At 45.9% G+C, this 7,633-nt stretch overlaps 2 protein-coding genes across 4 annotated transcripts in view; one reads left to right on the top strand and one right to left on the bottom strand.

Annotated features, from left to right (window-relative positions):
- Window positions 1-7,633, bottom strand: part of ZFAND6 (zinc finger AN1-type containing 6) — a 58,508-nt gene that overhangs the window by 43,945 nt on the left and 6,930 nt on the right. Inside the window, exon 1 of one of the 3 annotated variants that reach the window (XM_029951608.1) lies at window positions 6,784-6,874. The exons of the other annotated variants lie outside the window; for them this stretch is intronic. The gene's annotated coding sequence lies outside the window, so the exon portion shown is untranslated. Of the gene's footprint in view, window positions 1-6,783; window positions 6,875-7,633 lie in introns of those variants that run through there. 3 annotated transcript variants of the gene reach the window in all.
- The window catches only part of LOC115302415, a 23,206-nt gene that overhangs the window by 3,989 nt on the left and 11,584 nt on the right, over window positions 1-7,633 (top strand). The window lies entirely within an intron of this gene.

A 7,633-nucleotide genomic window follows, 5' to 3' on the forward strand; every position in this document is an offset into this window, starting at 1 on the left:
CAGCAGATGCGCCGCCCGGGGATGCTGGTAAGCGGGGCGGGCACGCGGACGTGAGGACCCCGGGCTATGGGAGACTTCTCTGCACGTCCTCTTAACTTGGCTGGGAGCCCAAAACTCCCCTACAAATATTAAATCTTCAGGGGCGCCTGGGTGCCTCAGTCAGTGAAGTCCCCGACCCAGGACTAAGCCCCGTGCGTCAGGCGCAGCGCAGACCGTGAGGAGCCTGCCTAGGACTCGCTCCTCCTTTCTCTGCCCCCCCTGCGCGCCCGCTCTCAAAATGAAGAAATGAACATTAAAACAATTATCTCTTAAAAAAAAAGGCTCAGGTGTCTGATAAGCAGCTCCATAGGAGACTTGATTTGGACTCCTCCTCCCCCATCACCGCGGTCACCACTTCCCTGCACAGAGAGAGCCCTGACACCCGACCACGGCGCCGTCCCCCAGCCAGAGTGCTGTCCCCACCTCTTCGCCACCTCACCGGACAAGCAGGAAATGACAGCCACCGAGCCAGGAGACCTTCCGTGGATGCCCTCCACTTCCCCAGAGCAGGGCTGTCCCTTTTCTGATTAGACAAGGAAGCTTCTGCTCTACATTCAAAATCCAAAAAAAAAGGTGGGGGGACGGGGCTCGTTGGTTAAGCACTAGACTCTGGGTTTGGGCTCAGGTCGTGATCTCACTGTTCCTGAGTTCACCTACTGAAGCTATTATTTTAGGCAATTAAAGAATCTGTCAAGAATAATCTTTCCCACTCAGAATGATTCTACTCTGTAAAGTTGTAGTAATGACTGAGATTTGGTATTCATTGAGAAAAGAGACACGTCAGGGGTGCCTTGGTGGCTCAGTTGGTTAAGGGTCAACTTCAGTGCAGGGCATGAGCTCGTGGTTTAGGAGTTCGAGCCCCTGCGCTGGGCTCTGTGCTGACAGCTCAGAGCCTGGAGCCTGCTTCTGATTCTGTGTCTCCCTCTCTCTTCACGACCTGTTTGTGCTTGCATTCGCTTGTTCTCTCTCTCAAAAATAAAATGTTAAAATTTAAAAAGGGATACGCATTATACATTTTAAGCAATTACCTAAAAAACTAAGGAAAACTCTTGTGTATTCTATTCATCAAAACCAAGTTATATATTCTTTTCAGATAATCTAGTATTTGATCATTACAATATGTAACACTTAAAATCTATTAAGTAATCTATTAGCTTGCATGTTTATTATTTAAGAAAACAGCAAAAGATGTTCTATGATAAAATATGGCAAATTAAAACTTTTAAGGGTGGTATGGAATCTCCTGCCTCTGAAACACTTTCATGGTATGAACAATACAAGATAGCCCACGTCTTTTATAACGGACAACTACGAATTTTAATTAAAACTTTGTAATTACATCAACTCTCAAGTAGTTATAGATCCAACCCCTTCAGAAACTGAATATTTACCTCTATTTCTTAAAGTTCTATCCATCTGACCTTTTTCTTTCAACACCAGGTTACTTTCAAAGCTACAGATAAAAGAAAAGATGCTTTTTAAAAACTGAATAAAGGTCCTTTTACCTTACAACATGTTGGAGGGATGTGGCAGAGAGAGATAAAGAGAAATGAAGTGAAATATCTGAAATGAAAAGGAGTCCAAATCAACTACAGCTCAGTTCACCTCTATTTTCTCTCCAGGAAAAACCAGCTGCAGTTTTTAACTTTTTTGATGATGAAACATCAGATGTAAAACCTCCCGGTCAGGCGCTTATCTGACTTGTGTCCACAAGTGTCAGCTTCCTTCACCAGGCTGCAGAGGTGAACACCACAAGGTCTATTTAAGGAGGCTGTCAGCATTTCAAACAGCTCTGATAAGGTGCTTTTGCACTTGGCCTCTTCCTCTTACACACCTTGGCCTCCAGCTTTTATTAAATGTGAGGAACTCAACAGCCTCGAAATGCAAAACCAACTCCTTTTGGAAAACTACCTGCGTCTTTCCTATGCCTCATTCTTTTATCTTCTTATATTCTGGGGAATACTTACACGGCATACCTTTTTTGGAGTTTTCAAAAAAACTGTCACAAATCTTTTCTGAAGACCCTTAAAGCACCTTTAGAGGCAGGCGACAAGTTTTGGGATGCCCTGGAGGGACCCCAGGCCGCCGGCGAGAGCACGGAACCAGGTGGGTGCTGAGAGGCCGAGGGGCGGAGCTCACGCGGGGAGGCTCGGGCTCGGGGACCCGCAAAGCGGCGCTCGGAGTGCGGCCGCCCAGCTGAGCCGCCGGTGGACACGGCGCTCGGCCTTCCCAAGCGTCTCCAGCCTCGACGGCGGGAACACCGCCTCTCCACGCGGTCCGGGACCGCCCCAGAGAGTGCTGGGCCAGACTCCCCGAGGTGGCTCCGCAAGTTCAAAGGGCAACAAGCAGCACCCAAGAACCCCGCGCGGAAAACAGGGAAGGGCGGAGGCAGGGGCGGAGCTGGAGGGACCTAAATGAGAGGTCTGGGTGTGGCCTGAAAGGAGAGGGTGCGGCCTGAGATAGAAGCCTTTCGAACGGCTCAGAGGGGCACCCGGCTGGCTCCGCAGAGCTTGCCACTCTTGATCTCGCGGAGTTCGAGCCCACGATGGGTGTAGATTACTTAAAAATAAAATCTTTACAAATAAATATCTGCATAAAATTGACAGGAAGCTGAGGCTCCCGGGGGGTGAAGGAGCAGGGAGAATGAGCACAAAAGCCAGCGTCTGCACACCGCATTTTCTGGGCCGAGAGGGAGAGAGGGTTGAGATACCGCTGGGAGAGCAGACAGCAGTTAAAATGCAGCTCTGCTGAGCTTCACTCGGTATGCAAGACACATCTGTGAGCGCGATGAGTGCCGGCTTCAAGTGCAGCCAAGGAATCTGGATTTAAGGGACAGGTCTTGGGACGGGGACTATATGCAGGCAGTTACCGGGGGTCGCCCAAGAAGAACAGCCTGAGAAGACTGTTAGGGTCAGAGTCCTGTTGAATTTTAATATTTAATGGTCATAAAGAAGAAACATTTGCAAAGGGCAGAAATCACAAAAGAGAAGCTCAGGCAATAACATTAAACTCACGGGAAGAGTTTCCAGAAAAAAAAGTTCCTAGTGCTGAATTTTACTGAGAAATTAAATACATACTCAACAAAAATCCATTGATGGGGGAGGAAAGTGCTTATATTGGGGAGAAAGTATAAAAAGCATAAAGAAAGATAGACGGATCTACTCCCTTTTACCACAAAGTTTCAAATTCATTTTCTCTAATGACATCCAAAACCAAAAAATCAGGTTTAGCCAAACGGGTTCACAGATACATCAGTTAAGGAACACTTCCTACAAAGTTATCAAGAAAAAATTACTTTCTGAAACATCTGGGGGCGCCTGGGGGGCTCAGTCAGTTAAGTCTCCAACTTAAGCTCAGGTCAGGATCTCACAGTTCATGAGTTCGAGTCCTGAGTCAGGCTCTGTGCTGACAGCTCAGAGCCTGGAGCCTGCTTCGGATTCTGTGTCTCCCTCTCTCTCTGCCCTTCCCGACTCACACTCTGAAAAATGAACACATGTTAAAAAAATTAAAATAAGTAAAGGAAAACATCTACCTGTTTTCTGTAAAGCCGTACAGGAAAACACTGCAGAACCTTTAAGTCCCCCGTCCCACCTAACAGAGAGACCTCGTGAATCCTGACCCACTGGTGCTAGGTTGTTTCCAGTTTTACCAACTCACTGCCTATTAAAATCCTTTCCTTATGTCAGCAAGGGGAAAATCACTGCATCGCCCCCATGGAGACAGCAAAAGCAGCTTTGAATGTATTTAACAATCCCTCTAGATCACTTCTTCCCCAATCAAGAAGGAATACAACAGAGCTACCACTATTCTTATCTTACCCCAACATTAGCTCCTTTAAAGAGTTTTCTTCTCCCTCCTACCTACGTATGAAACCAATACACTGAAAGGCTGCTCCTCCCTGGCTCCGGCCGGCCGAGGCCAGTACAGAGCTGAGGACAGCCGATCACCTCTCTCAGCTCCAGAGTTCCCAGGGCGTAGCCACCTCTACCTGGGGTCCCCATTAAAATGTAATCCACAGCTAAACCTGAAATCGTTACTATATTGACAATGTCTTGTCTTTGTCTCTGCCTAGCAGCAACAAGATCTAGTAAGTCTGAGAAAAGTTAAATACATTTACTCAAATTCAGACTGAAGAAAACATCCATGATCAAAGTATTTAAGCACTGACACAGATTTTAAATATTCAAGTGAGGCCCAAACAATGGTTCTAGTCACGTGGCATTTATCTGTGTAAATCCTGACAGCTCCACAAAGTTTAAATGCACAGAAAAGTGTGTTTCATGGTAATTCTTTCACTAATTAAAACTGATGACTTAACTTTTTCTCTTTTACTCAATGTTAGGAAACCCGAGTGCCTGGAAAACTCAAAACTCTTCATGCGTAACAAACAAAATACACATTACCACCCCCCCACCCCCCCAAATACAAGGACCGACAAAGCACATCAGACTAGCTCTGGAAGCTGGAGAGACGATGTTATGGGTAGCTGAACTAAAATCTCACGGGAAATAAGTTACGTTATTTATTCAAATTGCAGCTGAACTAGACTATTGGAGAGTATGCATGGTCAACTACTGTTGCTTCAGCGGGTGAGAGTTTGCCTCCTATTTATCAACCAAATCAGTATTTTCAACCGTCTTGAATTTTGCTTTAAAACAACTTTTTAAGTTTATCCTAGAACATGACTTAGCAAGTTCGTAACCTGAACAGTGCCAGCCTCCCCCTGGAACACGGGCTGTCAGGAGCACAGGCTCAGCAGTTGGTGCCAAACAGAAGGCACCCACAGACTGAACAGGGGCCCAGAACTGAGCGTGCGCACCGTCCTCCTTCCTGCCTAACTGAGAAGCTGCGAGGTACCAGAAAGGTGCTCACAGGCCATTTTAAAATGCACATCGACACACACTCACTCTGTTTCTCCATCCTACTGAAATCCCAGAGGTGAACGGTGGTGACAAGGCCGGTGACAAGGGTCGCCGGCACCACCTCCGGTGGCAGACCCCCGCTGAGCACGTCTGTCCGCGCACGGCTCCTGCTGGGAGAACACCCCTGTGGCGTGCTCACCGGAGTGCCTACTACAAAACCCGGCCTGAGCAGCGGCAGGAGCCGGGCAGGCCCTGTGCTTACCGACAGCCAGACGCGCTAAGTAAAACCCCCAACAAGGGTGACTGCTCACTTCTGCAAGTAAAAATCTCCCCACTTTTCTTCAACTCATTTTAATGTACAATGGATTTAGATTCATCTACATCTTGGAAAATGGGATTTAAAGTAGGTTATTAGCTTAGGCAACACTAATCACCAAACCAGAGCACCTCAGAGGTGCGCTCTAACAGAACACTGCAGGGCATCTCCCGCTAGAGGTTCCGAAGCACGTCCTGCTGATGGCAACAGGACCGGCATCACCTCTGTGAAAAGTAATGTGGCCATGAAGCCTTCATGTCCCTTGATCCAGGTTAAGCCCACTGGGGATTTTTCCAAAAGAAAAATAATCTTGGGGCGGAAGGGGAAGGAAATCTTTTTAAATGTCGGAACAGAAATCTATTTAACACAACTATTTACAATGGTGTAAAATTAAGAACAATCTAAATGTAATATAGGCAAAAGATAAATTAAGGTCCTACTAACCTAACAGAACAATAAAATTAAAGCAATTTTAACAGATGATACAGTTTAGTGGAAAAGGCCATAAAACTGTACTAATTTACAATTATAGGAAAAACACAAGAACTTGGTAAGATACAGAAGAGAAAAAATAACAGCACCGCACAACGATCTCCTATAGGTGATGTGGGTGACTTTTCCTGATTTTATCATCATTATTATTATAGTATTAAGCATCATTAGACCAGAACAGCACTAATTAAATCGCTTTGCCTGGACGGAGGGTGTAGCACAGCAAACGAAATTATACTGGCGGAAATGCTGAGCAGGCACTCCGCCGATTATTCAAATGGACTTTTACACCCCGATTTCTAGGCGATCAAAGAGCAACAAGGTAAAGAAAATATTCTGGTATGGACATATAATGTAATTATTTAGTAGGAAAAAAGTGTCAATAGATTCACAGATACTTTTTAAATAGTTTCAATAGCCTACCCATAGCTTTTAAAACTATAAATCTACCCATTTCCTGTTTCAAAAGGGTGCCTCTTACCTCTACCCCTGAAAGAAAGGAAGTTTGAATGGAGGAGAAAGCGGTTTCCTCTTATTCTACACAGAGTACACTCAATGAGCTCTTAGAAAACAAAATTCTGAGCATTTTAAACTGCAAAACAAACTACACTGAAGTTTGGGGGGGGGTCTGGGGGTAAAAAAGGAACTCAGAAGGCAGCACTCGGGTCTCTTCAAAACCAGAAACGTGCGCCCACCGCAGGTGCCTCTCCGGCACCAGCACCCCAAGTTTACGGGAAATGACCCACCACAGACCTCAAGATGTCATTCCTAAAACCGACAGGCGACTGCTCAAACCTCCAGCCCCAGTGAAGCCTGTGGCCGGAGAGGACTCTGACCCCACGATCCGCGGTGACAATTTCTGAACTAAAGATCACGGTAAAACAAAGTCAAGTTTGATTCTCTCAACACCTATTTCCTGTGCAAACAGCCCTTTTGTTCTGCTTCCCTGCTAGATTTTAATGTTCGGTTTGCGTCGGAAAACGGCCGCAGTGACAAAACCTAGCATACACAGCAGCGTACAGGAGCAAGAGCGTGAAATAAAGGATTATTAAAAGATCGGAACAGAAATCCTACCCACAAAACCTGCACAATTTTCTGTTTGCTTCCCCTCAGATTAACTTCACTGGAAGCTGTGCTCCGCCGCAGCCAAGCCTGGGCCGCGAGCCCCGCCTTCTGCGCCGCTACTGGCCGAGGCTGGGATGCCCCGCCCCACCGGCCAGCTCCGGCGCTGTGATTGGCTGTGGCCCACATCCATTATCCTAAAGAACTTTTCCTCGCCAGCAGGTTCGGCTGCGCGCACCAAAAACCCCCTGATAAGCTGGTTTCTTAAAGAAACAGGAGGTAGTTCCCAGTTTTCCCATCACATCCTGTTTGCTTACTCTTTTGTCTAGGCAAAAAATAAATACGCCAAGTAACACCAGCGAATATCTGACAGAAACAGCTTTTTAATTTGCAGTTCAGCGACTGTTTAAAATACAACGCTTTTAGGCTAAATCATGTTGTATTTATTTCCACAGAGCCATGAAGGTAAAGTTATGATTTATAAGACAGACTCCTTTTTCAACAGTTCTCATTTTGTCTGGAATTTTTTAAGTGGCAACAAAAAAACCACTGCAAAATTCTGCTAAAAAGAATAAAATAGTATTTTCTCTACGACTTAAAAATACGATGATTTCAGGTATAGAAAATTAGAAAATACATAATAGGACTAAAACACTAAATGCAAAATATCTCTAAGTTATCAAATTCACTGATACTACGTTCTCAGCATCACAGCAAAGTAAACATTTTGGTGACATCAAACCCTGATGTCTCTACCTAAAAGGAAGGGAAACACGAAGGCAGAAATACGAGTTCTGTACCAGCCGGGTTACAGGTCTGACTGCATCCTCTGACACAGCCACGGGGGGGGGGGGGGGGGGGG

The sequence above is a fragment of the Suricata suricatta genome, chromosome 9 (genome assembly GCF_006229205.1).
Source record: "Suricata suricatta isolate VVHF042 chromosome 9, meerkat_22Aug2017_6uvM2_HiC, whole genome shotgun sequence".
In the NCBI taxonomy this organism is placed as follows: Eukaryota; Metazoa; Chordata; class Mammalia; order Carnivora; family Herpestidae; genus Suricata; species Suricata suricatta.